Here is a 21,495-nt window from a genome sequence, read left to right as displayed (position 1 = left end):
AAACTATTTTGGGACAATTCTTCAACAAGAGCTCATTCTCACACATGAGTTTAAAATTTCAATGATTTATTGAAAAAATGGTTAAAATATCAGTATTCTATTTGGGTCATGGTGTACATTATTTCAAAATCAGTAATCACAATTAAAAAGACATTTCCTTTAAAATCATAAACAAACACAATTTATTACAAATAATTATTTTGGTCACTTTATAGTTAAAAATAAAACAAACAAATAGTTTTTAACTATAAAGTGACCAAAATAATTATTTGTAATAAATTGTGTTTGTTTATGATTTTAAAGGAAATGTCTTTTTAATTGGGATTACTGATTTTGAAATAATGTACACCATGACCCAAATAGAATACTGATATTTTTTGTTTGAAGTTTGTTTTTATTTTCAAAACGGGGGAAAGGATCATACTCCACAGGAGGGTCAAATACACAGCATTAAGCCTACAACCCTACTCAGGGCCGGCCGCGTAAAGGAAGAGCATATCAGATGGCATTAAATTCCATGGGGGAGGAGAGTTATACACAGCGTTGTGCCTACAACCTCGAAGGGGCCGGCCGCGATCTAATGGCAGAACACAACCTTAGGTGGGCCTGTGGAGCGGAGGGACCCAGTGCACCATTCTATACCATAGACGGGCAACAGGCCCGCGTGAAACAACCAGTGCAACAGAGCATCATGGTCCGAGAGACAAACAGTGATAGCAAGCAGAAGAACAGCCAGAAAAGGAGAGACAGGAAAAGGAAGAGGAAAAGGAGAGCAAGGGTAGAGACAGTGCGCGGTGAAGGGAGGACTCAAAGTTCCCGCCTGCTGACGACAGTGGCGGGGCGCAGCCTAGGGGGCCGGTCATGGAAGCAATCTGTTCTGGTCGGAGGGGGTGAGAGCATCTTCAAACAGTCGCAGCGCCCTGAGTTTGACAGGTACGTAGCGCGCCCGCTCAACTGCGCAAAGATACTTAACTAGGGGCTGCACACAGCTTGAAAGCGGGTGTCGCGCGCTTGGAGGCGGGCTGTGAAGAGCTCCATCATAAGGACATGCCAGAGGCGCACAAACCAAGTTGCTATCGGAGGAGCTTCAGGCTTCTTCCAGTATAAGGCTATGAGCTGTTTGGCAGCACCCAGCATTTGGAGCGCCAGGATCCAATCACTCCTGGTAAGGGCCTTTAGAGCAGCAGGTCGAACTCCCAACAGGATGGTGGTAGCAAGTTCAGGCAGAGGAAACCCCAGTACCCCCTTGATGTGACTAAGGACCTCCTTCCAGAGAGAGTAAGCGTCGGGCACGCCCACCATATATGTATGAGATCCCCCGTTGCAGATCGACACCACCAGCACAGTGGTGATGAGGCTGGGAACATCTTCTGCAGACGCTGCGGAGTGTAATGCCATTCAGTCATTAATTTGTAGGCATTTTCCCGCTGCGGGATGCTACGATAGATTTTGGGGATGTACCGCCACAGTCGATGCCATTGCGCAGGGGTAATGGCCGCATCTGACAATGCCTGCCATTTGTCTTGGTTGGGGTGGGAAGGCGGCGTCTGCGCGTATTGTAGGATCTGATAAATACGAGACACCAGCCCCTTGGACTCAATGGGATGGCGGGCCAGCCGCTCGAAAGGGGTGAAGGCGCGCGTGGCCGCTTGGTACATGGTGTCTGCCGTCACCCAGTGTCGTAGCTGGGTGTACTGTAGGTGCGCCGCCGCCGGGAAACGGAACTCCTCTCTACATTGGGCAAAAGATTTTAATTTGCCCCCCTCGAATAGATCCGTGACCACCCTGCAGTGCCCTTGCGACCACTTAGTAAAGGCCCGCGTTCGATGCGCCGGCGGAAAGGACGGGTTTCCTTCAATCGGGGTGTGCGGTGAGGGAAACGTCGTCAGGCCTCTGCGCACCGCTACCGCTTCCCAGATATCGAGCACCGTCTTCGTGGGGACAGCCAAGTAAGCACTCTTAGATCGTGCCACCCGCTGGTGCCAGGCAAGGTCCCAGATGGTGCGCCCCGTCACAGCCCGGTCCATGTGGTGCCATACCTTCTCACTCTCTGTCACTTCCCACTCCACCACAAAGCGGAGGTGCGAGGCCCAATAGTAATCCAGCAAATCAGGACAAGCCAGGCCCACCCTTTCTCGCGGTGTCATCAATAATTTCTGGGAGAATCGAGGTCTCTTACTGCCCCAAATGAAAGCTGTGAGGGCACGCTGGAGGTCACGGATGTTGCTAAATGGAATGGGCGTGGGGAGGCATTGAAATAAATAAAGGATTTTGGGGAGGATTGACATTTTTACGGCGTTGAACCTGCCCAGCCATGTCAGCACCAGGGGCTTCCACCGCCTAAGCTCCTCCAGGACCGCTCGTCGGCACTCCCGCCAATTGACTTGCGGCCATGTGTCCAGGGAAGGGATTATCTACAGTCCAAGGTAGCGGATGCTCTGGGCGGCCCATTGGTACGGCGCCAACTGTTTGAGACTAGGGACATCTGCCTCAGGAATGGTCAGATTAAGGGCCCAGGACTTGCCATGATTAATCTTAAGGCCCGAAGCCCGCTCAAAAAGGGCCAGCATTGAGTGAAGCGCCGGTAGAGACTCATCAGGGTGTGTGAGAGTGAGGAGAAGATCGTCAGCAAATAGTGCCACCTTGTTCTCACAGCCCCCATGCGGATGCCATGGATGTCAGGTGCCCGATGGAGCAGTGCCGCCAGAGGCTCCACCACGAGGACGAAGAGCAAGGGCGATAAGGGGCAACCCTGCCGGGTGCCCCTGCGTATGGGGAAGGGCGCAGAAAGCTGTCCATTAACCCTAATCTGGGCCTGTGGAGCAAAGTATGGCGCCATGATCCTATTGATCATGGCCGGTCCCAATCTAATCTTGCCTAAAACCGCCCGCAGGAAAGTCCAGCTCACTCGGTCAAAGGCCTTCTCTGCGTCCAGCGAGAGGAGGCAGGCTGGGATTTTCCAGCGACGCGCCTTCCCCACCAGGTGGGCCACTTTACGAACATTATCCACACCCTGTCGGTTGCGAAGGAAGCCAACCTGATCCGGGTCTACAAGACCCGGCATGTGAGGGTCCAGACGTCTCGCCAGGATCTTGGTGTAAATCTAAAAGTTGGTGTTCAGCAAGGCTATGGGGCGATACGAGGCGCACTGCGTTGGATCCTTGCCGGGTTTTAGAATCAGTGCTATTTCCGCCATTCCCATGTCCCGGGACGGGCCCGCTTCATCAGTGAATGAGTTAAACAATCTCAGGAGGTGAGGTCCGAGCTGCGCCTGATACATACGGTAAAAGGATAAGGGCAAGCCATCCGGCCCTGGGGTCTTCCCTAGGGGTAGATCCCATATGGAGTCCGCTATCTCTTCCTGAGCAATCGGAGTTTCCAAAGCCGTCCCCTGATACGGGTGGAGCGACGTTCCCGTATAGGCGTGCAAGACCTCCTCCATAGCTCCTGGGACCGGTGGCTCCTCCTGATAGAGCGCAGCGTAATAGGCGCGGAATGCCTCGCATTTACCCCTCTCTGAGACAGCGTGTGTCCCATCAGGGAGCCGAACATTCGCGATGTGGGCCCTGGCCGCTCGTGCCCTCAACCGCCTTGCCAGCAAGCTGCCTACCTTGTCTCCACCTTCAAAGTAGTTCTGCTTCAAGGCCAACAGGGAGGATTCCGCCTTGTTAGTGCGCAAGAGTCGGAGCTGTCCCCTGAGATTGGCCAACCGCCGCCTAGACACTGCAGAGGTGCTCTTATGGTCCCGCTGCTCTTCTTGCTTTATATCTCTTTCTAGCGTATCTTCGAGGGCCCTAGCCGCTCGAGCCCGTGTATACGAAAGAGTGGTGATATGTCCCCGAATGGTCGCCTTAAAGGCGTCCGAAACAACAGGGAAGGGCGTCTCCGGCAAGTCGTTGCTAGCGAAGTAAGAATCTATGGCTTCCTTGATGCTATCTACATCGGCTGCGTCCCTCAGGACACTCGGCGGCAGACGCCATCGCGTTTCTCGAGCTGGGTGGACGGCCGGGTCTTCCAGCAGCAAGTCAACATGCGCATGGTCCAATAATGAGATGGCGGAGATGGAGGAGCCCAGGACATCCTTCAGCAGGGCATGAGAGATGAACAGATAATCGATTCGGGAGTATGAGCGGTGGGCATGGGAGTAAAATGAATAGTCAGTCAACCCCGGGGAGCAGTAGCGCCATACATCGTAGAGTCCCAGGTCCGTGATCCGAGTGCTCAGCGCCAAGGACATAGCCCCAGAGCCGTGGGCCGGGGCTCCGCAACGGTCCGCGTCTGGGTCCCAGACTAGGTTAAAATCTCCCCCCATACACATTGCATAACATGAAGGTGCGTCGTCCAACGCTCACACTCACACCTGAGAAAACGCCCGTCATCACTACTGAAGGGCTTGGTGTCCCCCCCGCCTGATGCCCAGTCTACATAGTATCGCCACACCTGCTGTCTTAGTGTCTGCTGCAGCCCAAAATTGGAGGGGATAATTGGGGTGTGCCATGCGCCCAACGTCCGCCTGCAGAAGATGGGTCTCCTGGAGGAATATGATGTCAGGATTCTGCTGCAATAGGTAGCGCCAAGTCAATCGCCTCTTATTGGGGGAGTTGAGGCCCTTGGCGTTAAGCGTCAGGACCTTTAGAGGACTAGGTAAGGGGGCAACCATAGTGAGGTTCTAATGAAAGTCGCCTGCGCCGCTCCATCCCCCTCCCGCAGCCGTCCAACAGCAGCCACACCCCACACCAGCGCCACACATGCCATGCGCCACCTTCCCACCGCTCCCCATCCCGCACAAGGGGAGAAGAAAGGAAGAGGAAGGAAGGAAGGTGAGGAAGGTCAGAGAGAAGAGAGACAAGAAGTAAATAAATGGTTCAATAGAGGTCAACTGGGCCAGGTCCAGTCAATCCCGCCAACGGGCATCCTACACCCAGGGGTTCGGAAAAGCCCAGGGATGTAACTCCCTCATGGATCACCAGGTGGTAGTGGCGTGGCCTGTCAAGGGGTCATCGTGGGCAGGAGCCCCAGCATCGCCACCCTGAAGAAAGGATCCGGGGTGCAGAGTCAGGTAGGGCATTCGTCCTCAGCGGTGCCCCAAGGAAAGGAGGGAGGACACTCACCCCCTGAGGGAGCAAACCATGAGCCGACCTGAGCAGGCCTCCGCAAGCTCACGGAGTCGATGAACGAGATGCAGCCTCCTCTCGGTCTCCCTCCAGGGACTTGATGTGGGCTATAATGTCCTGCTTGGTCTGAGATGCAGATTGCTCATCCTGTCGGGGCGATCGGCGGTGACGTTGGACCGTAGTACAAGACGGTTTCGCAGGGATACGCTCCTGCCGTTGAGGGCGCACTGGGCTCACCGGTGGCGACGCCGGAAGCTGCAGAAGCTGCGCCGCCTCCACAAATTTCCGAATGACTCTCCGTTTTGTTTCCCACTGGAAAATAAGGGCGAAGGGGTGGCCCCACTGGTAAGCAATGCCCAAATCCTGCAGCTTGTCAGTGACTGGCCTGAACGCTCTCCGCCGCTGGAGGGTGTGGGGCGCTAGGTCTTGAAAGATTTGGATCTTGTGGCCCCTGTATGTAAGGTCCGATTTGCTTCGCGCGGCCCTTAGGATAGCCTCCTTCTCCGTGAAGAAATGGACCCCCGTCAGGATATCTGGAAGAAGACCGGGGTGCCCCGGCGGTGCGGGGACCCGGTGGGCGCGATCCAGAGTCGGCGGCGAGGCAGCACTTTTGCCCCACACCTCATGGAGGAGCTGCGCAACAAAAGTCTTAACGTCCTTCCCTTCTTCTCCGAGTGGTGCACCGCGAATACGGAGGTTGTTTCGGCGACTTCTGTTCTCCAGGTCCTCTTGTTTGACCTGTAGCTCTATATGCTGTTCCTCCAGCGTCGCGAGGCGTTGCCACAGGAGCTCCTGGTCCTCAGTGCGGGCATCAACTGTCTTCTCCAGGCCGTCAACGCGATCTCCCAGGTCCGTAACCTCGCGGCGCAGCTCCCGCACACAATTGTGGACCTCCGAGCGGAGGGAGCCGATCTCCATTTTCAGGTCCGACAGGAAGGATGTCATAAATGCCTGCGTTACCGGGGCCGAGTCTTCCAAGGATCGCGGCGCCTCCACCGCCGGCGCCGATGCCCCCGCCTTGCCCCACATCGCCACCACTGAGTTGTCCCTGGGCGGCACTGTCGGTTCAGTCTTGCTCCCTTTGGAGCGCGTCATGGCCAGCGGCAGCTGGGCCCCGTCGACCCACCAATTCCACAAGGGCCTGAGTCGAAGCTGTTGTAGGCGATAAGCAGGCTGTGGGATACAGTCTTCTCGGCGGTCCCCCCAGAGCGCCACAACACAGAGTCCCAGATAGACCAAACCCAAACCACCCAGAAGGGCCTGCAGCAAGGACACAACGCCTGAGTCACCCCTCCACAACCCTCAAGGTGGCGGTCCAACCACCTGTAGAGCCCGGCCAGCACCGTGGGGTAGATGGCGGGGTCCCCAGGTCAAAGGGAGGCCGCAGCACAATCCCAGGGGGGCAGGGGGAGCCCCCAATGCACCAGGCTCCTAGTTCCGCCCGGTCCTCCAAACCCAGGGTCTAGCTATATGACCTTCGTCGTGGGCCCATGCCGCCAGTCCAGCAACAGTGCGGGGACCCCGGGCCACCAGCTACGCACACCAGTCAACGCTCCTCAAGGCTGGGAGCCGCAGAGAGGGTCCACCATTGATCCGGGGGGGTCCGCCAGCACCAAGGCCCTCTTCCAGGGCTCAGCAGCAGCAGGCACACCCTCGCCTTGCCAGGGGGGAGGGCCGGTCAGCATCCAGCAGGGGACCCGCCGTCAGCCACAGGAGGGTTGCGCCGACGTCAGCACCACCGGCCACTCCGCACGGCAGGTAGTCCAGTACAGCACACGGGGGGGGGGGCAAACCACAGGTCTCCAAGGCCGTCACAGGGGCCAGCAGACGGCAGAGCTAGTTCGCCTCCTGAGGGTCGCAAAATGGCGGCTCCCGGCCGCTCCGATCAGAAGACCCGTTCGTGAAATGACACACTCCACACCGTGAGGTAAAAAGCAAAGAAAACGGCGATAGCAGTGCAAGCATGATAGCGCTTATGAGTAGCTCTCCCGGCGGGCTCCCTTTATGGTAAACACTAAGGACTTCGTCCTTTTTTTACTGTAGGCAAGTGAGAAGTACTAGCGGAGGGAGAAGTGGATGTCCCTGCTCCTTGTCTGCAAAGAAATAAAGGCTGGCATATTATTCTATGAAGGTAACCAACAGTAATAATGGACCATAAGTATTTTTGGCACCAGCTCAATTCACAAATTGAGCGTTTTTTTTCGTTTGGTTCCTTTCAGGAAAGTTTTAAGTCGCATTGGTACGGATGGGTCCGTGAAGCCACAAAGAGAGGCTTTAATGCCAAGGTACAAGGTACGTGTCGCAGGGACATGACAACTCCTGTGCAGGTTGTAAGGAAGTTGGTGATGTTTAAGTAGTTGATGGATTTGTCTTTGTAGGGGTCATCTTGCTGCTCTGAGTCGGTCTTGCTGTGATGAAGTGATTGAGTGGTCGATTTACCAGTGAAAGGTACGAATAGCCTGATTAGGTAGCGAATTGCGGATGAAAAAAGGATAAGGGAGACAATTGTGTTGATTTGTAATTTTTTATTGTAGATATGTCTAAACTTCTTGAACTAAGAAGCCCTGATGAAAGCCCGTAAAGGAGAAAACGAGGCTTGAAACGCGTCGGCTGAGTACATTTTTTGATGTTAAACAACATTTTTAAATTAGTCAATACTGACGGTTGAGTACATATGCTTAAATAGTTGTTGGCATAGGCAATGATCAGTGTACATTACTTGTTTATCAGTATAACGTCAATGTTGAATGGCCTACTGACATATCGTATGTTCTATGTGATCATTTGTGTGATTATCTTCATGTTGGTGCAAAATGTCTAATGTTTGTGTTAAAGTTCATGCATGATTCACCAAAGAACAAGAGGGAATCTTTTTGTATTTCCTAAAAAATCAAAGAAATAATAATGGGTAAATAAATAACCCAAATCACTGAAGGTATATGATGTGATTTTTTCTAAACAAAAAATAGGTCTTTTTTGGTAATCCCTTTTTTCCTAAACTTTCAAGTTACGGCCTTACCAAAGTCCTGTCCAAAAGGGGCCTTACTCCTCACTTGGGTTCACGATCAGAAGGAGAGCAGGAGCCCGGGAAGCAGTCACGGCGGGCTCCGCCGATCCAGTCCCCCGCCGGCACTCCCCAGACCACAGGCACCAGCTAGGGGGCACGCATCCCGGGTCAGCGACCCTCCCAGCGGCGACGGAGCACCAGCTCAGGCGCCAGGCAGACTGCACAAAATGGCCGCTCCCGCCCGAGGGCCGACCCCGTTTCCGCACTGCCGGGCACCGCTACAACCACCGGCTCCGACAAAAGGACACCCAAGGCTCTTCAGGCTCCTCAAGACTGCAGCTACCTCAGGGTGAGTAGCGATCGCCCCAAGATCCGCTTATGATAGCTTATGCGGGTGGTGGACGCCGGGAGCTCCCGGGAGACACGTCCTACCGCATCGCTTGCTAAACCACGCCCCCCAGAATACTGATATTTTAACCATTTTTTCAATAAATCATTGAAATTTTAAACTCATGTGTGAGAATGAGCTCTTGTTGAAGAATTGTCCCAAAATAGTTTTGTACATTTGGTAACTCTCGCATTGACCATATTCATGTTGGGTGGGAAGGGCGTACTAAGATCTAGTGACCCATGAGGATCATTATCCTTGATAAAGTAAGGAAAAGGGAAATTTGCTATTTGTTGACATATGTGGAAAATAAAACACTGTTGAACATTTTTCTTGGAGATGTTTTTGTTTGAATTGTGGACTAAGCCTCCGTTTCCCACGACCACTCACAAACCATTAGTTTCCTATCCATTTTTATTGTGTTTTATATTTTTTCCCCATCACAAAAATTACTTTACAGACTAAGCTGGAATCTTAGGTAAGGATGGTTGATAGTAAAGTTGAGGACCAACTTCTAGAGGTTTTTGTCTGGGAAGAACCGACTTCTATAAATAAGGCGTAGAAAATATTTAGGGCCTGAGCTTTAAGCCCTAAAAGCAGAGGCTGCTACCTGGATGCCTCCAGGCCCTGTTGGTGGGAATGGGAACATCTTTATTAATTCAGACTGACAGCTCCCAAAAGGTGAGCAGCGGCAATTCCAATGGAAACCGGTGAGCTGCCCCAGAAATGTGGAGTGAGCACAAAAGTAGAATTCACCCAATTTATTGCTGCAGAATCTTCTCCTACCCTCATTTCCTTTGCCCACCATGAAGCGTGTTCACGTTATACCGTCCCGTTACTCTCAACAAAGGACAGCAACAAGTTTATTTATGTTTCTTGTAACCTGATGCATTGTTTTGGGGCTGCTTAAAAAATAAGATTCCTGTCGTATTTGACGTTACATAATTATATCGTTCCGAAATGTCCTCATGTACCGCTGATCTGGAAGTGAAGAATATTCGCTTTCATCCCAGCAGCATCCCACAAATAACCCATAGCCAGTCACCTTACTTTCAAACCGCTGTCTGCTCCTACAAAATGGTTGTAAAATGTATATTTTTTTAACACATCTTGTTTTCCTTTTTGAAAAATGACATGCGTTTAAAAAATAAAAATTCTTTATTTAAAAGCAATCACAGACCTCGTAGTCTGCTGATCCTAGCGGGCCACCGTGTCTGTGAGTCTAGCCAATCATAATGGCTCGCAATTTGTGACCTACCTCATGCATTTTAATAAGGTAAATCGGATTGCGACCCAATACGATTCAGTATTTTGCGAACCAACTTATTAACATGTGTTCATTCATAAAATACAAATATATTTGGTAGAATTCGGCACACAAAATGATGCCACTTTTACCGAATCCATTATGATACATTCCAAATACGAAATTGCTAATTGAAAATAGGTATTTGTCACAATTTACGATTTCCTACTTAGAATATTAGGACATGAGGCTCAATGAGAACTATTTTTATGAATGTGTTTAGTTTTCAATCCCAAAAAATCAAATCTGCCACATATTTTCTACTATTCAACATTTACAGTTACTACTCCAGATATTTTTTAAAGTTCGGAATGGGATCACAAAATATATTGAGATTGTTGACAAGGATACGGTTCCCATGAAACAGGCACCGTTTTGAATAAATGACTCACTCTTGCCTTCATCCATGACGGGTTTAATTATTTGCATTTACAGAAATCCTTGGAAGGTCAAATAGGGGTTGGTGACATTTTTGTGGTAAGAGATGTGCGCTACAGCTTTTGCTTCACCACATAGGCATCCATGCATCTTTTCCCATCCCACACTTTCTTACAGTTCGTACATAATGAAGAAGGCCACTGGCATGCACAGGATTACGGTCAGAAGGGTTTTCCGTGCCGCAGTTATTTTGTCACATTGTTTGAGAGCATATGTGGGTGAGTGATTGTTCTACTGATGAGAATTCATCCCATAATGGTCTATAGTTGTGCTCATGGCGTTTATGCACAGAGGCCCATATTTATATACGAGTCGCATCGCTTCTGAACCACGCAACCTTAAAATGCAGTTTATAAAGCCACACAAGGTCACCTTGGCTTGATAAATCCAAAGTAACACAACACAGTGCAAATAGCTGATTTGTGTTACTTTCCCCTCGGGAGATGTTCCACTGGTGGTGCATGGGTGTTCCCACGCAACACTCATGGATATTGACGCTATCCCAGATTTACCATTACTGGTAGACCTGGAAATACACCAAAATGCTTTGTCAAGGCATAAAGAGGATAATGATCTTTATTTCTCCATTGTTTTTTTCCCCTTTCTATGTGTATTTCATTCTGCTGCACACATAGATAGAGGAAAATGCCTCAGGGGATTGTTTTTGTTCAGGAAGTTGTTCCTTCTTGCACAACAACAATCCTGCTCACAAGGCAGACACCCTTGAACCATGGTGCAAGAGTACCTGCGTTGGCACTAGGCAGTACATTGTGCATCAGCTATGGGAAAAAGCAGGAATGCGCCGTATTGTGTATGGTGCAATCCTACCCTTTTTCTGTCAGGCTGTGCAGCAAGATGACTTGCTGGCCTGCACTAGTTGACTTCGGTGCGGCGGTTTTAATGAATGGTTGGGCTGCGTCGGCCAACGGACATGCGCAGCACTATGGAGGTAGTGCTCGCGACGGCCGTTGGCTATGGCCCAGAGGGTAGAGTCAGTGTCATAGCACAAAATGATGGGACCCCTGCAGAACGTGAAGAGGGGCCCCTGCGTCTCCTATATCTCAGAGATATTCATTGACTGTGATCTGAATGGAGACCCCTAGTAGGGTTAGGTGCCTGTAAAGCTTCGTGGCCCGTGAATGGTTGGGGGCCACCACCCACAGCTAGGGCTGAAGGCACCTGTGTTACCCCGTGGAGTGGAGTCCGACCTAAAAGGTCTAGATTTTTTATGGTAGATCTTTTCACATCCACCTTCCTCTGGTTTGTCATCACAATGGAGATTTATTTTTTTAACCTTTATTTCCAGTTTTACAATGAAGGCATGACATTCAAGATACAATGCAGATGAGTGGTACATCGGTAACAAAGAATAAATACAGCATAGCATGGCGAACCAGAAATAAATGAAATGCAATCAAGAGAGAATGTGTTATGGCCAACATAGGAATACATAGTCCAATAGGCATGACAAAAATGGTGATAAATACGGCACATCAGCAAGTGGCAAGCCATTCGACCCTCATGATAACAAAGAGCTAACCCACTCCCTCCGGGGGGATGCCAGCCGGAACCTGAGAATCAAGAGCCCCCCGTCACCTGGAAATGTAGTCCCTGTAGGGACCCCAAATTCAGTAGGTCTGGAGGAGCGGGGTAGTAGCGTACTAAATTCCTCACAGTTCGTATTGCAGAACGAAAGGCTATTCAACCAGGCGTTCAGCTTGGGGAGGCGCCTGCTGCCCCACAACAATGCAATCTCGCGCTTGGCTAAAGGGAAACCCAACGCAGCGAAACTGCGGACCTTCTTAGGGAAGTTAGCCACATAGTCTAGGAGAGCAATCTCTGGTGTAGGATGTAATTGCATAGATAATTGCATAGATAACATATCCCCCAGGGTGGAATGCACACTCAACCAATACTGGTGGATCTTAGTACAGGTCAAAGTAAGGTGCGCAAAGTCAGCAAAGGGCGCCTGACATTTACGGCAGTGATGAGGCCTGGAACTGTCAATCCTATGCAGGCGAGCAGGAGTAAAATACACCCGACGCAGGAATTTAAAGTGCAATAATTTGTGCCGACTATTGAGGGAGATGTCACTCGTGGCCCTGCAGCAATAATCCCAATGATCGTCCTGGATCGGACCCCCCAGGTCAGCCTCCCAGGCAGAACGGAGTCTGGAGGCATAAGTGAACCACATAGTCTGTAAAGCTTGGCGATTAGATGTGCACTGTCAGTGCTCTGTATCAGTGTAGTAAGGGGGGGACTACAACCAGGGCAACAGGAAAGGACGGGAAGCAGGCCCTAAGCGCAGAGAGCAACCGGGCCAGGACGAAGGTGTCCATGAAGGACCGTTCACTAAACCGAACGTCTTCCGTCCAGGAGAAGGCATGCCCTTCCGGGAATAGGTCTCCGAGTGTAAGAATGTGAAATTTCTCCAGTGTACGTGGAACCAGAAGTTCCCCAGTGATGGGGAAAAGGGAGGGATTAGGCAAGGGCAAGGCAGGAGAATACAAAGAGTCTAACCTCAAGAGCCGGCGCAGTCTACACCAAGCCTAACACGTGGTGGACACCGTCTGGATATCACGAGGATCCCGGGGGAACCCCGCAGGAAGGAGAGTGAGAAGCTGTTCTGGAAGCACCAAGTTGGCCTCAGGCTTCAAGTACGGAACACGTGCGTCCAGGTGGTACCAGGCGTATGCATAACAGAATAATAAAAATAGAAATTGGGGACACTGAAGCCACCTCTGTCCATGAGTAAAGTCAGAATCTTCCAACTGACCTGGGGCGTCTTGTCACCCCAAGCTAGGCGCAAGAGTATGGAACGAAGCCGTGAAAAAAAAGCCTTAGTGAGGGGAAAAGGGATGTTGTTAAAATAATACAAAAAGCGGGGCAGTACCACTATCTTAATAACGGCGATTCTACCCGCCATGGACAAAGGTAAGCGAAGCCACTGCGTGACCTGCGTTTCTAACACATCAATAGCACTGCCTTAGTTAAGACGAATTAACAAGTCAGTGTCGAGGTGAATATGAACCACGAGGTATTTGACTGAATCACGGCACCATTCCAATGGAAAGTCGCATTGCCAGGGTACGGTACTGGCGGTAAGGGGGAAGATTACAGATTTATGCCAATTAATTTGGAGGCCGGAGAACACACCAAAACGAATGATTTCCCGGATTAAAGGGGACAGGTTGTCCTGTGGCATACGAACATACAACACCGTGTCGTCCGCATACATGGACAATAATAGAGGGCCAGTACGGAACTGCAGACCCCGCTGCAGATGGTTCTCCTGGAACTGCCGGGCAAGGGGATCCATGGCCAAAATGAAAAGAAGGGGAGATAAAGGACCGCCCTGACGCGTACCGTGCGATAAGGGAAAAGGATCCGACAGAGTGCCATTGAGGCGAAGCCGAGCCGTGGATCTAGTGTACAATAGAGCAACCGTTGCGACAAATCACTCCGGCATGCCCATACGGCTCATTTCTGAAAGGAAAAACGGCCATTCAAGGGAATCAAACGCCTTTTCAGCGTCAAGTAAAAGGCGGCCGCAGGGGAGGAGGGATCAATCCTGTGCAGGACTGTAAATAGAGTCCGAAGGTTGAGAGAGGTGGATCTGTGAGGGATAAAGCCAGACTGCACCGGAGATATAATAAATTCCATTAATAATGACAACCTGATAGCAATGACTTTGGCCAGAATCTTGTAATCCAAATTCAGACGTGAGAGCGGTCTGTAAGAACCACAAAGAAGGGGATCCTTCCCAGGCTTGGGCAATAAAATAATCACCGCCTCGCGAAACGTTGGGGGGAGGATGCCCACTTCAAGCGCCTCAGCATAGACTTCAACTAATCAGAGAACCAATATATCTTTATATTCTTTATAAAAATCAGCAGAAAAGCCATCCAGCCCAGGGGCTGAGGATGCTCGCAAGACATCAATAGCCTCGATGATGCTGTCGGGGGGTGATGGGGGTCAGAAGGAAATCCTGCATATGCCGTTCAAGCCAAACCAGGGCCACTTCAAATAAATAAGCATCCTGCTCGCCCGACTCACCGGACAGACGAGAAGTGTAAAGGGACTTGTAATACGAGAGAAACAGATTGCAGATCTCAGGGGTGGACAGCACGAGAGACCCATCAGGTCCCGCCATGGAAATCACATAGGAAAGGCCACAACAAGGACGTAAAGTATTCGCCAAGAGCCTGCCCGGGCGCTCGCCTTCGCCATACCGTCGTGCAGCGCAGTGTCTATTGAGAAACGAGAGTTCCCTATCAGCAGCCTCCCTAAACTCCATAGCAAGCTCCAACCGACGTGCAGTCAGGGACTCAGTCGGATCGGCAAGCATTGCACAGTCAATAGCGGCAATGTCTTTCTCGATACGGTCCAAAGTGGAGCACAGATCACGTAATATACCGGCGCACTCTGAGATACAGACCCCCCTGATATAGGCTTTAAAGCCCTCCCAGAGGACCACCCATGTGTCAACAGAGTCGGTGTTCAATTCAAAAGAATTTTTGATCGCCTGGCGAACCTCCTCATTAAAAACAGGATCCAGTAAGGCATGACCGGGAAAGCGCCACTGTCTCTCAAAACCCCCCGCCCGGGGGACGTGTAGCTGAAGGACCACTGGAGAGTGGTCGGAGAGGGTGCGAGGGAGAGTCAGGACAGCCCCCATCCACCCTGCCACTCCAGGCGAGACCAGCCAATAATCTATTCTCGTCCAAGTATCGTGGAACCCAGAGTAATGTGAGTATGTAGGGCGATGTGCGTGAAGGTGCAATTCTATGCTGACCAAGGAAAATTGAGTACAAATTTCTCTAAGGGCCCGCTGGCCTGTGGTTTGGTATCGAATGCAGTGGAAGTGCTGTCCCTAGAATGGTCCAACAGGAGATTAAAGTCACCACCCATGATTAGAAGTCCGGGGTCAACGGAGAGAAGTCGAGTCAATAAGGAGTAGAAAAAAGAAGTGGAATCGGTGTTTGGACCATACACTCCCACCAGAGTAACCCTGTGACCCAACAGTATCCCTGTGATGAAGCGGCCATCAGGATCCCGGCATGTTGTGCAGTGTGCGAACTGGACCCTCTTGTGGATAAAAATAGCCACCCCACGCGCATATCTGCTGTAGTTGGAGAAAAACCTGTGGGGGCCCCACCCAGCAGCCATCGAGTCGCCGTCAGTGCGGGATAGGTGGGTCTCCTGCAAGAAAAGGACATCCACCTTGTGGCGAGCCACATAGCTCAGAACTTGCCTACGCTTCCTGGTGTTATTGAGGCTACGCACATTCCATGTCAAAAGTGAGAGCCCAGAAGGATGGGCACATTCCCTAACTGCGCCATCCAAACTGCAACAAAATTGGCAAATATGTGAGTACACGCATCCTGACTAGTGCCATGATCAGCATTGACTGTAAACTGGACAAAGCAATATGAAACAAACAGTACCCATTCCCCCACCCAACCTCTCACACCCCAGAAAGAGGCAAACCCAGACATAACGACCCCATACAGAACCCACAGAGGTATACACCATGGAGCACGACAACGCCACGGCAGTCGGGCAAATCTGCGATCAAATATTGCAACAGGCAGCGCGCTCAAAATATAGAAAAGGCACGTTTCAATCATCATGAAACCATGGAAAGACAAATAAACAACAAGGCAACCATTTAGCCAGATCCGGGCTGCGTGAAAAGGTCAACGCTGGACTGCGACGCCTGCAGCGCTGGAGAAGTGGCCCTGGAACCTCCAGTCGCATCGTTCCGATCCTTCCTGTAGTCGCGAAAGAACTCCTGCGCTTCATGTGGAGAGTCAAAAATCCGTGACCTGCCATTAATGTCTACCTTAAGACAAGCTGGGTACAACATACCGTAGCGTAGCCCCAAGTTCTTAAGCATCGCCTTAACACTCTGAAACTTGCGCCTGGCCTCCTGCACCAACATTGTAAAGTCTGGAAAGAACTACAACTTGTTTCCCTGCCACTGGACATCCCCATGTCGCGAGTAGAGCGAAGAGCAGTGTCCCTATCCCTAAAGTTCATGAGTCTAGCGACAATGGGCCTAGGAGGTAACCCAGGCCTGGGACGAGGGCCCAGCGACCGGTGTGCACGCTCGACCAAGAAACACTGAGAAAAGGAGTCTCTGCCAAAAAGATCGGACAGCAGCTGTTCCACAAACGAATCCATACGACCAGTAGCTGTCGTCTCCGGAACCCCTAGGATGCGTAAGTTAATGCAGCGCCCCCTGGCCTCCAAATCCTCGTTCTTAATGGCCACCTCCTTCAGAATTCTCTCAACCCGCTCCAGCCGCTTCAAAGAGGAGGAAGCCCCGTCTTCAAGGTCAGACACTCTGGACTCAACCACGTCGAGCCGGCGGTCGTGGCCTTGGATTTTAACGTTCATGCCGCCAGTTTTTTATCAAGGTCGTCAAACAGGACATCCATGGCCTTGAACCCCGCTTTCATTTCAGCCAGCATGACTGCAGCCAGGGAAGAGGAACCCTCCGCCTCAGGAGAGGGAGCATCACAAACAGCCTGGTCCGCCGGGGCATCCGCCTGCGCTCCAGAGGGCATTCCAAACTGGAGCTTGGTCTGCTTAGAGTCCTTGCACACCATAGCGGCGAGAGGAGCAGAAGCGGCCGAGGCACCGGCCAGAGGGAACAGCCAAACTAGGACTGCAAGGACCAGGACAGGTAGGCGCCGTAGAGAGGAGGCAGATCAGAGCACCAACCCGGGGCACAGCAGTATCCGGGCAGGGGCTGGAGAGGAGCAGGAGTGAACCAGACAAAAGCGGGCAGCAGCCATCAACGTTCAACAGGAAAAGGCAGAAGTCAGTGGCCCACACCGCAAAGAGACTCAGCAAGGCATTGCAGGATAATCAGGGGCAGGGCCTAGCCACCAGACCTGTAGTAGAAGCAGGAGCCAGGCACCGCAAAGGAATCGAGAGACGCGGCTGACCGGAGGCTAAGCCAGGAGTGCCAGGTAAGTGCACAGGAGGAGGGGACCCCAGGACATCAACAGGGGTAGAGGGACCCTCATTAGTAGTCCCAGAGCGGCAGCATCAGGCAGCAACAGGCGACCGGCAGCCCATCTCGACCCATAGGGAGGAGCGCCCACAGAGAGGGCCTACACTAGACCGGGCAGGAGCCAGAAATAGGCCCACAGAGCCAGCTAGAAAGAGGGCCCCCCAGCGGATGCCAAGGGGGGCCGTTACCCTATCGCCACAAGCCAGCCCAAACCACCTCACCCCCACCAAAAGACCGGAGCCCTCCCCGCTACCCACCACCTGAGCCAAGCAGCCCAACCAATCGAGGCCCCGGCTTCACGTCGCAGAACAGGCCGGAAATGGCCTGCTTTCGGCGCCAGCTACTGGGACCAGGTCAGAGGGAAGGTGGCCGAGGGGCAGGCGGCAGGAGAGACCCGGCTGCATCGGAGGGCGGGGAGGCCAGTCAGAGGGCAATTTCGGGGCACAGACTCACCAGATCGCCGGCAGCGCCACAACCAAGGGGAGTAGGCCACGTCCCAGCCTCAGAGTGGACGGAGCGTTTCACGCTGCACAGCCCGGCCTCCGCAGCAATCTCGGCCCCTGAACTTCACGGGCGGCATCTCCGGCACCGGCAGGCGACCGTGAGGAGCTGGGGAGCACGTCTGCAAGGAATTAAGATCGGGAATGAGCGTTCGACAGGTGGAGCTTCAGGCGGATGCGGCCATCTTGGTCGCCTCCGTGGCCATGCCCCCATCACAATGGAAATTTAACAAACCTCTGATTGTGTTTCTGTGTTCCTTAATTGTAGCATTACTGCAAATTCATCTTTATGTTGTTGAATCAGTGCTTATGTGTGTTTTTTGGTATGAAAGTTAGCACAAGATCTTTTAGAAAAGCATTTCTCTGGCATAATACAGTACTACTGAATTGCAAGGACAATGCAGAAATACACCAACAACTAAACTAGCAAAATGTGTAAAATGTCCTTGCTGAACACTAACAACAGATTTTGCTCACTTCTAGCCTAATCTCACAGTCAACGTCTCAACCCTTTCCAGCTCTAGATGCAAATGGTGCTTCTTCTCCTTTCTTGAAGACTCTCCATGCCCCTCCTCACCAGCCGGAGTGCCCGGCATCCAGTACACACAAAGGCCACTGCAGCAACCAAGCAGCTCCTTGCGTTTTTTTGTAAATAAAAAAAAAACAGAAAGTCACTCTGTTACAAGATGGATGTCAAACATCTTTATAGGTATAGAGAATGGAAAGTGGAGTTCAATATCAAGCGTTTAAAAGGTTAACATTGACATATAGGGCCAGATTTTGAAAATCTTTGCTGTGCGCTTTTGTCACGCAAGGCAATGCAAGGCAAAGCAAGAGCTTAAGTGAGATTTACTAAACCACGTAAAGTCACCTTGCATGGCTCTGAGTGGCTTAGTAAATGCAGAGTAACGCAAGGCGTGCTGCCTTGTGTTACTCTGCTTTGGGAAGGCTTTCCATGAGTGGAGCTTGGGCATTCCCACGCATCCACCCATGGACTTTGACACAATCCTAGATTTACTAAGAGCGGTAAACCTGGGATTGCATCAAAATGGTGCGCCATACCAACAGAGGCGTAATTAGGAGAAATATCTTTATTTCTCCTTGTTATTTCCTCTCTCTATATGTGCTGCATTCTGCAGCCCACATGGAAAGTGAAAAATTCCTCTAAGGGTTGTTTTGTGCAATAAGGTGCCCATTTCTGCTAAAAAAACAATCCTGTCTGTTATGCAGGCACTCTTGCAATATGGTTCAAGGGTGCCTGCGTTGGCGCTAGTCAGCACTCAGTGCGCCATTGCAGGAAGAGAGCAGGAATTTGTCATATCTTAGTAGATAAGGTGCATTCCTTCTCTCTCCCTGTCACACATCTCAGCAAGTTATCTTGTTGCGTTGCGTGATATATTGATAAATTGGTCCTTAGACTTTATTGATATGAAAAAACGCAAGCTGTCAGATTTCGATCAGCTGCATTTAAAGTGGTCAAAAGTGCATGAAAAGTGCTGAGAGACACTGATTTGAGGAACACAATCAATTGCAATGTTTAGTCCAAATTGTCTGTAAGATAAGAGACCAGTGATTTACTGATTTACTGATCCACTGATTTACTGATCTAAAATTCCCTTAAAGAAGGACGGTAAAGTATAAATGGTACTATTCACAGAAGCACTGTTATTGGCATGCGGCAGCATACTAGTGATAAATCCTTTAGTGGAGAATACTAAATTACATTATAATTGATTTATGGGAGATTACACTTCACTGTCCTTCTCTCAAATTCCTTACCTTAAAATGAGCACAGAAAGCTGTGGGAGGACAATGTAACCTCTACACTCATTTAGGATGTCAACATTTTGGTAACCAGCCTAGACACTTTGCAATATGGATGGAGTAAAATTCATTAAAGGAACAACAATTAAGTCAAACACGTTCTAGCAAATCTTCTTAAAAGGTATCATTTCTTAGTTAAAAGTATCCTTGTTCACCTATATTTAACTAAAGAGATTAGGCATTTATTCAAGTTGCATGTAAAAATGTAGATATGACCACATCCTCTGCAAAGACATACTCTATAAAAAAGAGACTGTCATAAATACCTCTCTTTAAAAAAATCAAACTTACATAGTTTGGAAGAACCTTCATTTTATATTCTAATTATGGGATATTATAAGTGCTTTATATGTAATTAGGTGCAGGTCGAGATTTTTGTGTTATTGAATTGGACTCTTTAATGCATGTAAGATGTATTGACCACCGTTTAAGTAAGAAAGGAAGACATATTAGTATGAAAAGAAGACATATCTTAAGTAATTATTGTATCTGCCCATGGATTATTCTAATTGAGGAAAATGTGCCACATTTTGAACTTCCATAGAAATTATTTTTATGTCCAGGAAGATTTTCGAAGTGTTGTTTATTTTTTATGAACTAGATAAAGCAATCAGTGTTTCCATTATATGTTTTATAGATAGTACTCTGAAGGTGAGTTAGCTATACAGAAAAGATTTGAATGGGATGCAAATTTTAGGCAACATTTATATAAATACAGTGAAAGACTTTTGTTTGTTATTTGAATTCTGAGTAACATGTAAGGTAAATTGAGGAAGAGATTGGATGGTGTCCCCAGTAGTTCATATCAATTTTAGCATTTTTAAATATCAAGTGTACACCGACGTGAGCACTTATAATGTTTTTCCCTTGTTTCTGGGATTACTCATTTTTTTGTTAGTTTATCTATTATAGTTATCACAATGGAATGTGAAAAATGGTGCAATTTGTAAAATAAAATTACTTGAAATGTCAAGGGACTGGTTAGTGGAGCAATTGTCTCTTGCAACAAATGTTCCTCTCAAATCAGACTTGCCAAGACACCAGTCCTCTGCGGCAAATACACGCATAATTTCATTTAATTTTCCCTTCCATTGCACCATCTAAATCCAGAGCTCTGTGGGTGGAGAAAAGAGCTCCCATGGACTCCCCTGATAAATCTTGGCAGGTGGGTGCAGTCGCTCACTGCACCAGTAGCGGCTCCTGGAGGGAGTGCTGTGGGGCGGTGGGGCTGGGTGGGGGAGGGGCAGGGTGTGGGGTAGTAAACTCTGGCATAGGGCCGAACGGAGGTAAGTAAAAAAACAAATAAATAAAACAAATTACATTGCGCACGCTGCAACGCCAAATGGCGATGGAGCACGCGCAATGTAATTCATTTTATTTCTTTACTTACCTCCATTTGGCCCTATGCCAGAGTTTACTACCCCTCACCCCGCCCCTCCCCTGACCCGCCCCACCGCCCCGCAGCACTCCCTCCAGGAGCCACTACTGCACTGCACCCACCTGTAAGGGGAGCTCTCTTCCCTCTTCAAAGTGCAGGTGGGTTGCCACATGCAAAGTAAAACACAGTGTGGCTTTGAAGCAGGCGCTCCCTGCATTACAAAGTGCACTTTCCCTGTTCATGCCCGGCACCTTTTGAGAGGTGTACCCGGCGCAAAGTGGACCATGGGGCAGATTTACAAGAAACTAACGCAGCGCGGTGCTGCAAGTAATTTTGCTGTGTCGAGCTGCGGTAGTTTCCAGGGACAGGGATGCAACATATTTACAACAATATGTTGCATCTCTGTGCTTCCCCCTGCGCTGGCGCACAAACTGCTGCCATGCGCCGGCACAGGCACCCTCGCACCATGGTGCAAGGATGCCTGCGTCGTGGGGATATTGTATTTGTGCAGGAAGG

This window comes from Lissotriton helveticus, chromosome 4_1 (genome assembly GCF_964261635.1).
Source record: "Lissotriton helveticus chromosome 4_1, aLisHel1.1, whole genome shotgun sequence".
Classification (NCBI taxonomy): Eukaryota; Metazoa; Chordata; class Amphibia; order Caudata; family Salamandridae; genus Lissotriton; species Lissotriton helveticus.
Note: the sequence above shows the minus strand (reverse complement) of the source record.